The 19075-nt window shown below is 42.5% G+C and overlaps 1 long non-coding RNA gene across 1 annotated transcript in view; it reads right to left on the bottom strand.

Moving 5' to 3' along the window:
• Positions 1–8808: 8808 nt before the first annotated feature.
• Positions 8809–19075, bottom strand: part of LOC309516455 — a 287722-nt gene continuing 277455 nt past the window's right edge. Inside the window, exon 2 of the long non-coding RNA XR_014212939.1 lies at positions 8809–8929. This is a non-coding gene — a long non-coding RNA (uncharacterized lncRNA). The remainder of the gene's footprint in view (positions 8930–19075) is intronic.

Raw genomic sequence — 19075 nt, 5'->3', positions numbered from 1 at the left:
ATTAAAATGCTGGTCAACAGAATGCAGAGCTGACATTTGGAAAGGTTATGTTTGCTTGTAATAAAATAAATTGCAGCTCTTTGTGTACACAGTTGTCAATTAAGCTTTCATATACAGCTCTCTTTGGTACATTTATTTTTGCCTAATGACTCCTGATTCCAGCTGCAAAAAAAATATTAATAATGTTTGGTAACTCCTTTATGCCACAGCAAATAACCAAAATAAATCATTATTTTATATTATGAAGGATGGAATTATATATGAACTAACATCTGTTATTTTAAGTAGAACATTCATGTGATTGCACAGGCACCTGCCTAACTGCTCCCATTCATCTCTTTTTTTTCCCAGTGGAACTTCTGTGCGAACAATAGTTTGTGCAAAACTTTCCAATTCGTTACATGGAAAACCGTCCTTTCTGTTTCCAGTTGAAGCCCCCCTGTGCTTATGTAACCCAAATTGTACCACCAGCATAGGAGAGAGAGGGGTATCAGCAGACTTTGGGTAACTCCAAGGCTTGCAGAGGTACAAAAATATTTAGAGGGGGGGACACACCTAAGGTGGAATGCCGAAAACACACACAGAGATGTCAAAAAGTGGAGAAACTACCACCCCATGTTTTGGAGTTCCTGGTTCACATTGAGAAGCTACTTTTAAATGTCTAATGCAAAGCTAAGCACGCTCAGTAGGCATGGAATAGTAACTGCTTGCTAGAGTGAAAAAAGCAAGGGGGGGATGGATAGACAATGCCTGGAAATCTGCATGAACATTCTGAAGACATTACTGTGGAGCAGGGATGGGGCGGAGATATCAATAATATATTTGACCCAGGCAGCTCCATAATACGACTGACAGTGGCAGCAGCAAGGAGCCAGAGGCCCTCATTTGGATACTGGCCTGGAGCCTACATCTGGCCTGGTGGTCCATAGACTGGAGGAACCATGAGTGATCCATGGCCCAGCTTTGCTACAGGTGGTCAAAGCTGGTGCTTTGGGGCATCTGGCAAATGTGTTGCCTTCTCAACCAACATAACTCAACATAGGATTGCTCCTCTTAGTCACTCACTAAAACATTGGCTTTATTCTTGCCATTTTCTCTGACCACAGCTTTAAAAAATAGTATCTTTATGATCAACTAGGAAGATCTCGTTGAATGGAATGCATCATTAACCTTTTAGAAAGCTACCAACAATTGCACCTCATTATTTCTCCCGTATTGGAAAAATGTCCTGATGTTTGATGTTTGATGGATTCACTATTCAGATACCTGCAAAGAGGAAGGGCACTTTGAGGGACGGTGTTATTTTACAATGTCTTATCTGCAAACATTTTCTGAAATCCCTATGGTTTTTATACATGAAGCATTCTTGAAAAGTAATTGTAATCTTCATTTTGGCTTGTTTAAATGAGGTACTTTATATGGTAATGACTCAAACAACCTGCAGTGGGAATCCATAATATGAGTTTTTACAGGGTCGCAATTTACATCTAGAACACCCCAGTGCTTCTTTTAAATTAGTAGCCAATAAATTAACTTACATTTCTAAAGCAAATAGCTCAAATAATATCACAATGCAGTAACCTAGTGGTTTTGGGACTCCTTTCCTTCAGAGAACCCCTTTCCACATTGACTCATCTGCTTAGAAATGTGTTCATGTCTGTCACAGAACCTTGGTGCATTCTTTGGGACATGTAGTTCCTGGGGACATGGGAGTACATAGCAGAGGTGTCATTCAGTTTTGCATGAAGCCTGATTACTATGGCGTTTAGACTAGGTATTTGGAGCACTTCCAAAGCAAAGTGGCTCTTGTCCAAAGTGAGGCAAAGTGTATTGGAGTGTTCACAAAGCTTCAGCCTTTGGAGAGTGGCTTTAGTTTTAGTTTGGTGTGAGCCTCAAAACTGAGACACTTTTTGCACCTTCAACGGGCCATTTTTCCCTGCAGGAAGTGGGAGGGGAAATAAGAGGAAGGGTATAGCTTTGTGACTGTCAGCTCTTGGTCCCAATGAGCAAATATATTTACCAAGGTTCTCCTTTCTTACTCTAATCACAGTCTGCCTGCCCTTACATGGAGAGCTTGGGGAAATGTAGCAATTGAGAAGAGGCAGATGGACTATCTGAGTCCTTGGGACCCGGGAAGCAGCCCCAAGATTTCTAGGAGCAGTCCAATTTAGTCCAGGTTGCCTCAGAGGATACCTGCTTTGCCTGTGAATCTGCCTGATTTTGCTCTGGACTCAGGACAGAATGCACACCTACAATTTCCCAGTCTCTGGGTGTTGAAACTCAGAACACAAAATAAACTTCATGCCTGCCTCTGAAAGAAAATGTCATGCCCATTCTGCTGTCTGCCCTGCAACTCGGTTGGCTTCTTTGGACAGGGCTCTGCTCCCTCTTGCCAATCCAGTCAGGGAATCTCTCAGATAAGGACCATTTCTTTTGGTGTGCAGAAGCCTCCATGGACATAAACCAGGAGCCACCTTCCATCAGGCCTGTGTTCCCAACACACTCTAGTGGCAGATCCTGTGTTGCTTGGAAGTACTTTCCCGTGGGGAGTGGGGATATTCTGGGGAACTGGGGAAATGCTTTAGCATCAGAGCCCCTTAGAATCTCTTGGCACCCCAGCCACAAAGGGAGATGTTAAATTCTTTGTATTGTTATAAACCTGTTGCAGCCCTGATCTCTGTTGTGGGATGTGAAACACAGAGCAGTCAACTACAACATCCCTAGAGTGGACATAAAAAGGGGATGTCTGGACCAGCCAGTTGGAATTTCCTGTTTCCTCCTAGGCTGGGACAGACTTCCTCTACATGTGACCAGAAGTGGGCGTGGCCTCACCTGTGCAGGTAGGACTGGCTACCATCTCTCTCTCTCTCTGATAACATTCACTGAAGAAGCCACATCTGCTTAGCCTAAGAGAGGGCAAAGGGACTACTGTATCTCTTTATGGGATAGATTCGAGGTATATTACTTTTGTAACTTAAGTTTGCCTTCTTGGATCCATCTGTGAACAGAATGAGTGAGTGAGTAAACTCTTTTTATACTTTTATAGAAGATTGTGTTGTGTCTATTTCTTTTCTGAGGGACTAAAGGGGAAATTACCAGGTAACTTATTTTAGAGGCTTTAGTGAACCTGAGCAAACGCATTCGCTGTGCAAGTTTAAAAAGGGGAATGTTACTCTGCTAAATTGTAGAACTTGTTAACACAAGTTGATAAGGATATAATCAAACAATATATCCTCTCCTGCATCCCTGAACATTCCCACAGGAACAGATAGGTAGCCGTGTTGGTCTGCCATAGTCAAAATAAAAAAATCCCTTCCAGTAGCACCTTAAAGACCAACTAAGTTAGTTCTTGGTATGAGCTTTCATGTGCATGCACACTTCTTCAGTGAAACAGAAACAGAAGTTGCCAGATCCTTCTATATAGTGAGAAGGTGGGGAGGGGTATTACACAGAAGGGTGGTGGGAATGGGAGATTGGCAGATAGCTGAGATGAGCCTGTTGAACGAAAGCTCATACCAAGAACTAACTTAGTTGGTCTTTAAGGTGCTACTGGAAGGGATTTTTTTATTCCCACAGGAGTTAAAATGAAGAAAAGCAGGTATAAATTGTAAGTGAATATCAACTGTAGCAGCTTGTCTTTTACAAATTCCACACACTGAGAGAGCTCTACAAAGAAGGTTAATTGCATCAGAATGGCAAACCTTGGATAGTCCAAAGCTTAATCAGTCATTGGGTAGGGGCAACATTAAATAAAATACATTAATGACCCTTTTATAGAACAGTCATATATGTGTGGCATTGTATTGTAGATTTGTGATAACACACACACAAAAATCACTTGGTGATTCTAAAAGTTGATTAAAATATCATATTCTGTCTTCTTTCCAAATCTCCTAAAATCCATTCACCCTTCAGTTGTCCAAAGGACTGTAGAGACTCCCATCTGGCCAATTATGTTTTACAAATATTAAAACCTGCTTTCTGTAAAGTACATATAAATGGAGAGATAAGGAAATCTCCTTGGGGAAATGTTCAATACTATGCCTAGGATTCCTAATGGATCCAGATTGACCCGTGAACTTTGCAGCTGCTGGGGATTTGAAATATATCTCCTTTTATGACTCACTCTATCCTTAATGATATACAGTTCATGCTGTGCACTGTTGCTTGTGAGACTCAGCCTATGTCATTGAAATGTGCATGAACGACTTCTTGAAATCCTAAGTCTGTAGAGGTGGATGATATGAAAGTCATTTGGTGTGTTCCAATCTTACATCATAACTTGCAAGAGACCCACAAAATGGTCAGAATTATGCAGCTAACTCCATCTTGCTAGCTCAGAGCTTTCAAATGTGACCAGGAGAGAGGGCAGGCGGATAGGGTTGGTCTGGTGGTTTCTGGTGTCACAACAACTGCATCGAGAGATGTTTTCCTCCACTACTGCAGGGCATTTGGGGAATGACATTGTCCCTGGTGAAAGGTGACAAGTTCCTTAAACTCTCTTAGCTTCTCATGCCTGTCAGCTTTCTGGCAGCACCTCTGGTACCCAAGCCATTTATGTGGTTCAGGCATAGACATATGAGATGTTGTAACAGAAGATATCTCAGCGCTCTGCAAATAAACCTGCTTGCCTTCTCTTCCAGAATTAGTTTTCTGGAGTATTCAGGAGAAGTACCATTTGAAGGCTAACAGCAATGAGAAGGGAATAGTCTGTAGTAATGTTCTGAAACAACCCTTCCCAAAGCATTCATTGAAACTGAACACATTAACCACCCCCTGAAATGATAGGAGAGGCACACGAGAAAGGAGGAAGCCAGAACGATAAATGAAGGAGTAGGAAAGAGGTGAATAAATGGAGAGATACAGGGAGACCAGGGGCAGAGGAAGGCAGATGGAGGAAACCAGAGGGGAAAGGGGAGCAGGGATGACAGATGAAGTGGGATGGTAAATGATCAAGTAAGAGGTGGAACAGAGTGGGTGAAGATGATGGAGGAGGAGAAAAAGGACAAAGAGAGAGGTATGAAACTGGAGACTGGTCCCATCACCTCCTGGCAAATAGAAGGGGAAGAAATGGAGGCAGTGAGAGATTTTACTTTCTTGGCCTCCATGATCACTGCAGATGATGACAGCAGCCACAAAATTAAAAGACTCCTGCTTCTTGGGAGAAAAGCAATGACAAACCTAGACAGCATCTTAAAAAGCAGAGACATCACCTTGCCAACAAAGGTCCGTATAGTTAAAGCTATGGTTTTCCCAGTAGTGATGTATGGAAGTGAGGGCTGGACCATAAAGAAGGCTGATCGCCGAAGAATTGATGCTTTTGAATTATGGTGCTGGAGGAGACTCTTGAGAGTCCCATGGACTGCAAGAAGATCAAACCTATCCATTCTGAAGGAAATCAGCCCTGAGTGCTCACTGGAAGGACAGATCCTGAATCTGAGGCTCCAATACTTTGGCCACCTCATGAGAAGAGAAGACTCCCTGGAAAAGACCCTGATGTTGGGAAAGAAGGGGACGACAGAGGACGAGATGGTTGGACAGTGTTCTCGAAGCTACCAGCATGATTTCGACCAAACTGCGGGAGGCGGTGGAGGACAGAAGTGCCTGGCGTGCTCTGGTCCATGGGGTCACGAAGAGTTGGACACAACTAAACGACTAAACAACAATGAAACTGGAGGCAGAGAGTAAGGAAGCAGGAGCCGAAAACATGACTGATGGAAGCAAGGAAGCGAGAGACAAGGATTTGAGTTCTGAGGGGCACCAATTCCTTTAGCTAAGCCAAGCAGTGTTTTGCTGTGTGTCCTACCTCTGGAGTTCTTTACAACTCATTTTTGTAAGTACTGTTCTGCCACACTGTCCTCTCTTGTGCCACTGAGACAGACCCATCTTCAGCAGCCCTGAAATACCCCCTTTACCAATCAGACTATAATGTGCTGCAAAGAGCGAGGCAACGCAACCAAAATGCAGAGGTTTGTTGGGAGAAAGCTAGGATGGAAAGTGCTGCTTTCCTTTGAGTTTAATTATGAATCATTATCACTTAATGCTTTCCAGATTCACCTTTTATGGACCATCTGGCGTATCCCTTGCAACACTTAGAATCCTGGCCATTATTTATCAAGGCAGTGTGGAAGGAATTATCTATTCTTCTTTATGATAAAACAAAATATTATCATCCTACCAATGGCAAAGTGTGTCATGATGCAGCCATCTGATTTCCCATCTTTGAGGGATGAGAAGGTTTGGAGAAGGTATCAGACTGGTGGAGGAAAGTGCCCTCAGCACTGGCCCCAGATGTCCCCAACTGCCCTGGAAGCTCTGGGGCAAAAGGAACCCAGCACCCAGACGTCACAGAGGAGTCTCAGCCTCCCAAGCACCAACGGATTCAGCATACCGTCCAACATTTTGGGACGCACACACCCTGCACCATCGCCACACTCTTTCTCCCACCCCTCTGCCCGATCTCTGTGCTCCTTTTCCCACCCGCCGCCTGATCTTTGCACTCTTTCTGACCTCCACGCACCCAATCTTCACGCCCCTGCCGCCCCCACCTTACCTTTGCTGTCTCTCTCTTCTCCTCTGCCGCAGCTAGCCCTCGGCCTTCTCTTGGGCTCCATTTCCTTCTCTCAGCCTGCTTGATCTTCTCTCAAATCTGCTCTCACTCGCAGTCTCCTCAAGCCTTCTCTTGCCTTCTCATGACCGCTGAAAGTGATGGACCTGGATCCGCTGCGCCCACACGATGTGCTGCCCCGGATTTGATGACAGCCACTGGCTTAGATGTTTGCAGAGGCAGGTGAGACAAATTCCTGGAGGACAGTCCTGCCAGCACCATTTAGCCATGAAAATAGATAACTTGGGTGCACCCTGCAGGTTCAGAGAGAGTGTAACCATGAATATCAGTTGGAGAGGCGCAGGTAGTGGGGAACATATTGCCATCGGAGCCAGCACATGTATTTCCTAGAAATATCTGTCTGGCCACTGTGAGAAAAAGGGACCTAGACGAAATGCCCCCTTGATTATCCTCAGCATGTTTTTAGATCTCAGGAAGCTACCTGATCCTGAAGTTTTCTTTTTCTAACGTCTGGAAGTAGTGCTGAGACTCAGAATGAGTTTTATCTCCAGGCAACATTAGGGCCATGACAATTTTCCGCATTTGAGAAATGTGAGAAATGTGGTCAATCCGTCTTTAGAATGGGAGTGGATGTGTGCACCCCTGACCATTAGGTCCAGTCGTGACTGACTCTGGGGTTGTGGCGCTCATCTCGCTTTATTGGCCGAGGGAGCCGGCGTACAGCTTCTAGGTCATGTGGCCAGCAAGACAAAGCCGCTTCTGGCGAACCAGAGCAGCGCACGGAAACGCCATTTACCTTCCCGCTGGAGTGGTACCTATTTATCTACTTGCACTTTGACGTGCTTTTGAACTGCTAGGTGGGCAGGAGCAGGGACCGAGCAATGGGAGCTCACCCCGTCACAGAGATTCGAACCCCAGCCTTCGGATTGACAAGCCGTAGGCTTCAGTGGCTTAGACCACAGCGCCACCCATGTCATATATATGTGCTGTATTAATTTCAATTCTTATGCAAGCAGGTATTTCTTATATGGATGATAAAAACTCCTCAGAACTCATAAATATTCTTCATGCTTAACTTACTCAGTAGACTGTACTACAGGGAAAGACAAGAAATTAAGATGGTGTTTTATCTGCGAACAGATGAGATGCGGCCTTTTTCTGGACCATCCCTGGCTATAAAAATGCCTCAGCGGTACTTCACATTTGTTTGGATAATAAAACATAAAATTGCAGTGCTAGGTCTCCAGTGCTTTCAAAACAATAAATTAAACTGGCACTAGATGCTTACTCATGTGAAAACAGAAATAATACGTTGTACTCCTAAACTGTAAAGGTGTTTATTGTAGCTTGGGTATTGATCTAAGTCAATATCATATCCTGTCAGGCTAGTCACTTAATAGGAGTCTCCCCACCCCCCACCCCATTGTGTTCCTCTCAAAAGACTCTAGGAACACCAGACACTCAAATTTCAGACAACAGTAAAATTCTAGACATTGGATGTTTATTGTTAATATTATTATTTAAAGATACAATAACTGTATAATAAATAGGTGGATTATTTTCAGCTATTGTCCCAAAACAGAGCCACAGGGCAATATTAGGCTAAACCTCTAAGGTTCGTTAGGTTCCATTTTAATGGAAGTATTTCATATATCCTGTCAAAAACAGTGCAGAAATCAGAAGCCTGGAGCCTGTCTAGGATTCACTGATGTTCCAAGGAAGCTGTGATTGAAACAAAGAGCTAAGAATTGAGATGTGGAATAGGCTAGGATAGAATAGATCAAGGCTTTATAGATTTTAGCAAAATGAAGTTTCATCCCCCCCCCCCAATATGTCCCACAATAATTGTTTCGGGGGAAATAGAATTGCAATTAACGTGGTATGGTTCTGTGGCTGCAATAAAAAATGATAACTTTTGCCATTCTATTCCCAGTTCCATTACTATGGTGGTATATTCTACAAACAAGCACGCAGTCCAGTGCTGTGGTATGAAATTCATTGGAGCTGATGCAGGCAAGCAGTAATGGGCCAGATATGGGCAAATTGCAACTAAACCCCTGTAGCCCAATCTAGGCAAAGCAGAGGTGATCATGGTCACTGGAGCTTTTTCAGGATGGGGGTTTGTGGCGATCACACAGGGTCCTCAGACGTTTCACCGTCTATTGATCCCTGTGCCACCACTTTATTTCTCGCTGCCACCACCCAGGCCCTACCTGGTACAATACTGAGTCCAGTCAGGGTTAAATTGGAACATAAACTTCTGTTTATTTATTGCAGTTTAACAAGCATGTGGTTTCATAAACGGTATTGGTCCATTACAATCATGGGGTGCCTATCCAGACCTATAACTTCCACTACCTGCTCTCACTCACTAAACCACCTCTCAGATATTTACTTGTCTTCCTAGCCCCTAACTATTCCTAAAACAGCTTATTTCGCTACACGAACTCAACCTATCCCCAAACTCTATCCCAATTCACTCCCATTCCAACCAACCACCGAACTCCCAACAAACTCCTCCCTTTGCCCCTCCCAGAGCTGGTTTTATAGTCCCTCTTGACTTCACCCCCCTGGGTCCTGATTGGGTAACCTGTTTAACTATTTCACCTCCAGCACTCTCATATGTTAACGTCACAGGGTTCAACCCATGGTGTTAAGTTGTGGGCGAACATATCAGACAACACAGCGATTCTTCCAAAGCAGCTCTTTATTTGTAAGCTGGAACAGAACTGAACTGAGGAGCTCAGTCAGCCTGCTTATATAGAGCTCCACTAGAATGCAACAGTAACCATTTTCTGTAACTAGCCAATCACTGAACGTCACTTTCGATCCTTCATTTGCATACAAACTATCCAATCACTGAACGTCACTTTCGATCCTTCATTTGCGTAACTATCTACAGTATCCCCCTGCTGGCTCAGGGTGAGAACTTCAGTACATAACAGAGGGAATGGCAGTTGCATAGTTTGGGGGCTTATTCTGGAGACAGCATTGACCTTGGATACTTAGGTATCAGCTGTGGCCAGGACAGCCCTTTGCCCAGCTCACAATGGTGCACCATTTATGCCCATCTCTGGAGGGTGCAGACTCTGGCCAGGGTGACATATACATTACATGGCATCTGGATTATTTCTTCCTTGAAGAGTACTTTTTCAGCCATGGCACCCACCTGGTGGAACGCTCTGCCACAAGAGATCAGGGCCCTGCAGGATTTGACATCTTTCCGCAGGGCCTGCCAGGCCTTTGGTCAGGGCTCAGTCTGACTCCCCTTCTCTTTTTGTATAAGAACTACAGTGGTACCTTTGGTTGCAAACGGGATCCTGTTCGCAACATGAAAAGAGCGCAACCTGCAGCGGCACATCTGTGCACGCATGGGTTGCAATTTGCCACTTCTGCGCATGCGTGTGGCGTCATTTTGCACCCCTGCACATGCACAAGTGGCGAAACCTGGAAGTAACCCTTTCCACTACTTCCGGGTCACTGCGGGACATAACCTGAAAGAACGTAACATGAAGCGGACATAACATGAGGTGTATGAAAGTATGAAAGAGTATGAAAGAGTATGAAAAGAAGTATGAAAGAGATCTCCCAGCATTCTCACAGGCCCATATAAGAACAGCATAAACAGTTGGGCCTGATGAACATTTAATGTTCCCATCCCTAATCCTGCGGAAAGCCATCTAATTAGATTTTAATTTGATCCTGACTTGTTTTTTAGGAGGTAATTTAATTATTGTTTGATGTTATACCAATGTTATATATTTGATGTTAGCTGCCCTGAGCCCAGTCTCGGTCGGGGAGGGCAGGATGCAAATAAAAGTATTTATTATTACAGTGGTGCCCCACAAGACGAATGCCTCGCAAGACGGAAAACTCGCTAGACGAAAGAGTTTTCCGTTTTGGAGGTGCTTCGCAAAACGAATTTCCTATGGGCTTGCTTCACAAGACGACAATGTATTGCGAGTTCCTGCTGGTTTTTCTCCCTCCCCCCCTTTTTCTAAGCCGCTAAGCCGCTTATCAGCTGATCCGATCAGCAGATAAGCCGCTAAAAGCCGCTAATAGCGCTAATCCTCTAATCCGTCAATGGGCTTGCTTCGCAAGGCGAAAAAAACCGCTAGACGAAGAGAATCACAGAACGGATTCTTTTCGTCTTGCGAGGCACCACTGTAGTATTATTATTATTATTATTTGGAAACCATAGTTGGTCCATAATACCCTCACCTCCTTTCTTCGTCCTCTTCCTCCAATGCCTCCCATGTCTATTTTTTAGTTTGTAAACTCCTAGAAAAAAGATCTGTTATTTATGTCGTTCCTTGTGTGCCACCCAGCTGCGAGCTGCGTTCCTTTCTCCACCTTTTTCTGGCCAAAGTTATGCTATTAGATTTGTTGGTTGACCATACTTTATTTATGTACCAGTTTATGGTGCTATATAAACAGCAATGCTCAGTTGTTTAAGGGAACAATTAATTCCAGTAATATTTCCCTTTTCCCTGTTTTATGAACTCTTATTCCCCATTGTAGCTTTATTTATAGCTTCCTCTTTCATTCATTTCATACTAGACGGTGACAGCCCCTCGTGCACTTTCCTCTTCTTCTTTTTTGCACTTTTAAAGAAGTTCAAATAATGAAAAATAGATTTGTGAATAAACCTGCCAGCTTCCCTCTGCAACTCTCCAGGAGAAAAGAAAGAAAGAAAAAGATTACGAGTCTTCAAATGAGTCCTGGACCTGCATAGGAATGTCTCTGAATCCTGAAAGATTCATAGGCATGCTCACTGAACGGTTCTTGGTTTGAAAGCGCATTTTACTCCAATGAATATTTAGTATTTATTCCTTTCTGCTTTCCCGTTTTAAAGCTTCATTCATTCCACTGCGGGGAAGAAGTGATGCTGTAAGTCAGGGGTAGGCAACCTAAAGCCCGGGGGCCAGATGCGGCCTAAACGCCTTCTAAATCCAGCCCACGGATGGTCCAGGAATCAGTGTGTTTTCACATGAGAAGAATGTGTGCTTTTATTTAAAATGCATCTCTGGGTTATTTGTGGGGCATAGGAATTTGTTCATTATTTTTTTCAAAATACAGTGGTGCCCTGCAAGACGAATGCCTCGCAAGACGAAAAACTCAGTAGACGAAAGAGTTTTCCGTTTTGGAGGTGCTTCGCAAAACGAATTTCCTATGGGCTTGCTTCGCAAGACGAAAATGTATTGCGAGTTCCTGCAGGGTTTTTTTTTCCCTCCCCCCCTTTTTCTAAGCCGCTAAGCCGCTTATCAGCTGATCCGATAAGCTGATAAGCCACTAAAAGCCGCTAATAGTGCTAATAGTGCTAATCCTCTAATCCGTCAATGGGCTTGCTTCGCAAGACAAAAAAACCACTAGACGAAGAGAATCACAGAACGGATTCTTTTCGTCTTGCAAGGCACCACTGTATAGTCTGGCCCCCCACATGGTCTGAGAGACGGTGGTCCGGCCCACGGCTGAAAAAGGTTGCTGACCCCTGCTGTAAGTCATGGGATGGCCCATATGGCAGCTTCTAATGTAGTCAGTTGGTTATATTGCGTGGCCAGGCAGAGACCCCCCGACCCCAGGCGACCCCCAGGTGGAATAATGACTCATGACAATGTGTTATGGGATTAAAATTGGCCGCAAATTTCAGATGTTGGGAGACTTACATAGTCATCCAAAATAGACAACAGTGTAGTGGTTAAGAGCGGTAGTCTCGTAATCTGGTGAACTGGGTTCGCGTCTCCGCTCCTCCACATGCAGCTGCTGGGTGACCTTGGGCCAGTCACACTTCTCTGAAGTCTCTCAGCCCCACTCACCTCACAGAGTGTTTGTTGTGGGGGAGGAAGGGAAAGGAGATTGTTAGCCGCTTTGAGACTCCTTAGGGTAGTGATAAGGCGGGATATCAAATCCAAACTCTTCTTCTTCTTCTTCTACATGGAAGAGACCACCAGACTACTTTCTGATTCTTGGTTCTATGCAAAAACGGCCAAAGATCCCACAGATTCTATAGCTATCATCCTTAAAACGGTATTATTACAGCATGCATATTCTATTGGGGTGATTGATAAGCACACTTTTGAGTTTCTTTTGCTTTCTTATCCCCGCACCCCTATTTTTTATTGTTTACCCAAAATCCACAAGGACATATCTTCTCCGCCAGATAGACCTATAGTACCGGGCTCCGGGTCTACTCTGGATCCCATTGCGAAATATTTAGATTCTTTTTTGCAACCTTTTGCGAAGGACTCACCTGCCTACCTACAAGATACATCTCATTTCATCTGGGTTATAGAGCATACTAAAGTTACTGATGCAATGGTATTGGCTTCTTTGTTGCATATTCTGTTGGAAAATATCGGCTGATGAAGTCTAGTACGAAACAGTAGCATCATTCTAGAGACACTGTCCTTTTGAGGCTTTTGAGACGTCTTCTGTTGAAACTTTTGAAAAACTATTGAGAGACTTTACTTTTGAAGCTTTTGAGACGTCTTCTGTTGATACTTTTGAAAGACTATTGTGAGATCTATTTTGAACACACGGTTTGACGGTCTTCGCTACCACTCTGTTATATTGTATATAAGAACTTTGATAGGCTTACTCCTATAATTTGAATGACATCATTCTTCTATATATATTTTCATATATATATATATATATAAAATGTAGTATTATTCTTATATATTTTCTGCTAACTATCAGCCAACATGTTGTGTTTGTATTGTTGTGAGTGATCTGAATAAGCCAGGAGTCAGGCTCAAGAGCAATTGGGTCCAAAAGGCAAACCAGGAATCTAAACCAAAGACCAAGACAAGAAACCCAAGACACCCAGAGCTTGTTGCTAAAGCAAAGTTCTACTGAGACCCTCTTCTTTCCTTCTCAGAAAGAGGCAATAGCTCATCTCTTCTGGAGTCAGTCCAGAAGGTTCTTCACCGAGAAGCTGTAGGGATGTGGCCAGCACTTCCCAATGCCTTCCCTTTATTTGTCTGGTAGCAGCAATAGAAGCGGTGGGATGGCATGGGAGAAGAAGGGTCTGCCCATTTCCCCATCCATCAGACAGAATGGCAGGAGGAAAGGTACAATGGCCCTTGTGACATATGGTTTTCTCAAAAACTACTAGTACTGCAGTATGTTTTGGGACAACTGCCCAAGGGCCACTGGACTCTTACTTCCTGATACACTACCATGTGGTCTATCAGGGCAACAGAGAGAAATGAGGGGAAGGGGAAGGTCGCCGTCATCTCCTTCCCTTGTGAACGTATCATGGGCAGATAGTGGCACCTGTGTATAAAGGGAGGAGACAGTGGAGGGTGTTTGGGGTATGGGGAGGGTAAGTGGGGAGGGTGATACTAGCTCAGAAAATAACTGGAGTTCTATTCAAATAACAGCTTCGGCTGAGAGAAAGGTGGCGAAAATTGGAAAAGCATTGGGACAGTGTAACTTTTGTAGCTCGAAAATGATGGAGATCCTCTGAGACAACAATGGGACACTAGTACCTCCCAAGGCATGCTGGAGAACAACAGCAATTGACAGAAGATAGACAATAATATATTACAAGGACAGGAAGAAATATTACGGACACACAGGAAAGAGAGAGTTTGAATGCTTCATCTGTAGATACAGAAATTATTCAATGTGTCAATACGAATGGAAGTCATTAAAATTGCAGCTGCGATATAAGGGACTAGTATCTGGACTGGAGCGTAATTGAAATTTATAAGACTTTGGAATGCAGAAACAAAGGAAAACATCAAACCATTAATTCTAGCATGTGGGAGGCCACCTAAATTTTATAATTTGACATCTCAATGATTGGTATTATTAATTGTATTAAAATTTGGCATTGTTATAATGAGGACGCTATTGGATTGGATTGTTGTAATTGAAAACTAATAAAAAATATTATCCAAAAAGAAAGAAAGAAAAGAAAATAACTGGAGCTCTCGGAACATGTCCAAGCCAATTAAAGAAAGTGGTGGGTCTGTCTTGAGGTCAGACCCTGAGTACTGGCCACCCCAAACAAACACAGAAGAAGAATTTATTCACACCATACTACGAGGGGATAAATATAACATCCAATTGTTTCCATTTTGAACAGGTTAATTAGAAGTCAGCACCCTTCCATCAACAAGTTTATATACTGTAGCAGTGCTCCCAAGTCAGTTATAAAGGTTTCCGATTTAATAACCACAGGATAAGATTTTGCCGCCTTTATTTTCTTGGTAAAGTTTGGATTTACTTCTGGCACTTTTGAAACATGGACATGCCAAATGAAATATAATGAACCTTATTTCTGTCTTCACTTCCCTTAAAATATTTACAAAGTTCTTTAAATATTTAATGTTTCCTTTATTATGGATTATCTGGAGAGATTTGGGGATCAATAAATACATCTCCCTATCCTCCGGTATCCAAAGGATTATTTAAGTGATATACCAAAGCAGTTTAATGCGCAGGTTAACTCAAAAAGACATCACACATTGCTCCAGATCGAAATAATGCATTCAAGGTCTTACAGCAGCATGACATGAAATATAGTCCCTGCAGGACTGAAAATGCAAATATAGGGAAGGGGAAACTTGTGAGTCAAAAGGCTCTGTTTCCTACTTATTTTCATAACACTGCAAACAGATCTATAGAGCAGTGGCTCTTACAAGCTTTGTAGTGAAACTAGGCATGGGAAAGAAATTTGATTTTGTCTGCATCTTAGCAAGAAACTACTTGTGCTTTTTGAACCAATACACAAATAGAATCCCGATTAGCATTCAAAATTTAGATTGAATTTAAATATTTGTTGATATATTTTTTTAAAAAATAAAACCTATCAAAATATGCATCTCTACATGTACCTCCTCTGAGAGCACACATTTCAAATATACTTTACAAGTGAAAAACTTGGAAGTGTAAAAGCTGGAACCTATTCGTCTATTAGTCTGAGAGTTATGGATCAGGTACAAAGATATGCGCTGCAGATCATCTAACACATTGAGTGATGGTCTTATTGCTTGTCTAAGTTTTACTCTGCCTTTCATAACTAAACTGTTAATACTTTGAGGACAGGGCATGAGAATAGTTTCTCTTTAAGCAGCTCAGCAAAAAGCAATTTACTCGAGAGGCTTAATCAATTCTCATTTTGAATGTGTCCACCTTTCAGCATTTCAATGACAGTGTTACCAAAAATATACTTCAAATATGGCTTTCAATTGTGCCATGTTCTCCTGACAGTGTTCATCTTTTCTTGAGTACTGAGATATGTTATTAACCACAGATTTGTTAACTAAAGTTTTTGGGGGGAGCATCTCAGCCCCGTAATTCACACACATTTGGGTAGCTTGTATCATATACCGTGTTTTTCGCTCTATAAGATGCACCAGACTGCAGAACACAACACCAGACCACAAGACGCACCTAGTTTTTGGAGGAGGAAAACAAGAAAAAAAATATTCTGAATCTCAGAAGCCAGAACAGCAAGAGGGATCGCTACGCAGCGAAAGCAGCAATCCCTCTTGCTGTTCTGGCTTCTGGGATAGCTGCACAGCCTGCATTCACTCCATAAGACGCACACACATTTCCCCTTACTTTTTAGGAGGGAAAAAGTGAGTCTTATAGAGCAAAAAATACGGTAATCCTATGAAACGGCATTTGAAAGACTATGTTAGATGCATCATTAAAACCCTCCATGTACATTCATTTCACTATTTGAATTTATTCATTTTGCCATGACTTCATTTTAAAAGGACCATAGTTGCTGCTTTAGAATCACACATTGGAAAGAAGCCAGTAGTATCTCAAAAATATTGCCAAAAAATGTTACCAGGTTTGCTGTGTTGATTGGGTTGTTCCTGAAAGGCAATCAGCCATTCATAAATAACAAAGATTTGAACAATCCATCAGGAATTTCTTACAACCTTTTTATATGTGTTGCTGGACAACATCCAAAACTTAAAAGATGCTCTGAAAAACAGATTCTTATCTCATTATCTCATTATCTCATTATACATGACTAAGCCATTTCTCACCTTCTCACCCCTTGCCTTTTCCTGTAAGACCTATTACAGTTGCTAAGAGTCATCAACAGGCTCATCTCAGCTATCTGCCAATCTCCCATTCCCACCACCCTTCTGAGTAATACCCCTCCCCACCTTCTCACTATATAGAAGGATCTGGCAACTTCTGTTTCAGTGTATCTGAAGAAGTGTGCATGCACACAAAAGCTCATACCAAGAACTAACTTAGTTGGTCTTTAACGTGCTACTGGAAGGAATTTTTTAATTCTGACAAACAGAAAAATTGAATGTGCACTTTTCCTGAAGTTCAGAAGAATACCGTGAAAACTATTGTTAGAGATATCATTGGCTAGATCCTCCAGGCATTCAATAAAGTAACACAGAAAAATAATTAGTTCTGTATGATCTCTGGCCCTGTTTCAACATCATGAACCATCTTTCTATCACATTTATTCCCCCCCCCCAAGTTACTGGGGTGATATGAGGGTCAGTCTTGGGCATCACAGTGTCATTTGTTTGTTTATTTTGATGTTTATGTCTCTTTAAATGCGTTTTTCCATAATTGCATTCCAAATAGTTTAAAGAAACTTGGAGCAAAACTTTACTATATACACACAGCAAAAATGTGTAGATTCATAAAACCCTTAGACACATCTCATGCTTAAATACATAAATTAGCTAACAATGGCATACCAATTAACATTTCGCTAATCAATTCCTTTCATGAAATGACAAAATTTAGCTAATTAAGAAACTTCATTAAGTAATCTAAATCACAAACTCTACTTACAAAGTAATGCTATAAATGACCGCTTTATGCTCTCTGGGGAAAGGGAGGGGTTTGTGGAATCTACTTAATGTTGTTACAGAAAACTGATGAAGAGAGAGAGAGAGAGAGATTTAAAAGAATCTAAATCACCAGCAAGGGACACGGATGGCGCTGTGGGTTAAACCACAGAGCCTAGGACTTTGCGATCAGAAGGTTGGCAGTTCGAATCCCCGCGACGGGGTGAGTTCCCGTTGCTCGGTCCCTGCTCCTGCCAACCTAGCAGTTCGAAAGCATGTCAAAGTGCAAGTAGATAAATAGGTACCGCTCTGGCGGGAAGTTAAATGGTGTTTCTGTGTGCTGTTCTGGTTCGCCAGAAGCGGCTTAGTCATGCTGGCCACATGACCCGGAAGCTGTATGCTGGCTCCCTCGGCCAATAAAGCAAGATGAGTGCCGCAACCCCAGAGTCGGCCACGACTGGACCTAATGGTCAGGGGTCCCTTTACCTTTACCTAAATCACCAGCATTGCAATCCTATATCCTCTGTCCTTCCGCCAGTAGGTGAAAACTTTCTTGTTCTAACTGGCTTTTGGGAACTGACTGCGTTTAATGAAAGGGCTGCTTTTATTGAATTATGGGTCTGGTTTTATTAGATTTTATATATGTATTTAGTTTTAATTCTATCACTGTTTAATTGTTTTTAAATTATTCTTACTTTTTAATTGCAGATAGGTAGCCGTGTTGGTCTGCCATAGTCAAAATAAAAAAATTCCTTCCAGTAGCACCTTAAAGACCAACTGCTGAATTGCAACTCATTACCAAACTTGAAACCATGGAGAGACCTGGTCTGAACAAAGACATTGGATTCTTATCTCATTATACATGACTAAGCCATTTCTCACCTTTTCACCCCTTGCCTTTTCCTGTAAGACCTATTGCAGTCGTTAAGAGTCGTCAACAGGCTCATCTCAGCTATCTGCCAATCTCCCATTCCCACCACCCTTCTGAGTAATACCCCTCCCCACCTTCTCACTATATAGAAGGGTCTGGCAACTTCTGTTTCAGTGTATCTGAAGAAGTGTGCATGCACACGAAAGCTCATACCAAGAACTAACTTAGTTGGTCTTTAAGGTGCTACTGGAAGGAATTTTTTTATTTTTACTTTTTAATGTATTTAATGGTTCTTATTTTTATCTGTAAGCTGCCTTGAGTTCCATCAGGGAAAAAGATGGGATGATGATGTCACTGAAATGACCCATGTACAAGATGGAGGGTTTATGTTTTCCCCCATGAATAAATTTGATTGCTCCATATGAAGGGAAAGAGAGCTGCTACAGGCATTGTAAGAAGAGGTGGTCATTGTTAACTCCTTGTATCTGAGAGTCCTTAATTCGTTGGACAGTTGCAACACTTTCAACTTTCACCAAAGACCAGGCCAGCTGCACAAAACATGGGGAATGTTGCCGCTCCAACACCAATGTATAATTTACAATGGTACCTCTAGTTATGAACTTAATTTGTTCCGTAGATCCATTCTTAACCTGAAACTGTTCTTAACTAGAGGTGTGCTTTCGCTAATGGGGCCTCTTGCTGCTGCTCCACCGCCAGCACAAAATTTCCATTCTCATCCTGGGGCAAAGTTCTCAACTCGAGGTAACTCTTCCAAACTCTAGCAGAGTTTCTAACCTGAAGCATTTGTAACCTGAGGCATTTGTAATAATAAATAATAATAATAAT

The sequence above is a fragment of the Podarcis vaucheri genome (assembly GCF_965113315.1).
Source record: "Podarcis vaucheri genome assembly, chromosome: 13".
Lineage (NCBI taxonomy): Eukaryota > Metazoa > Chordata > Lepidosauria > Squamata > Lacertidae > Podarcis > Podarcis vaucheri.
This window is presented reverse-complemented; position numbering and strand designations above follow the sequence as displayed.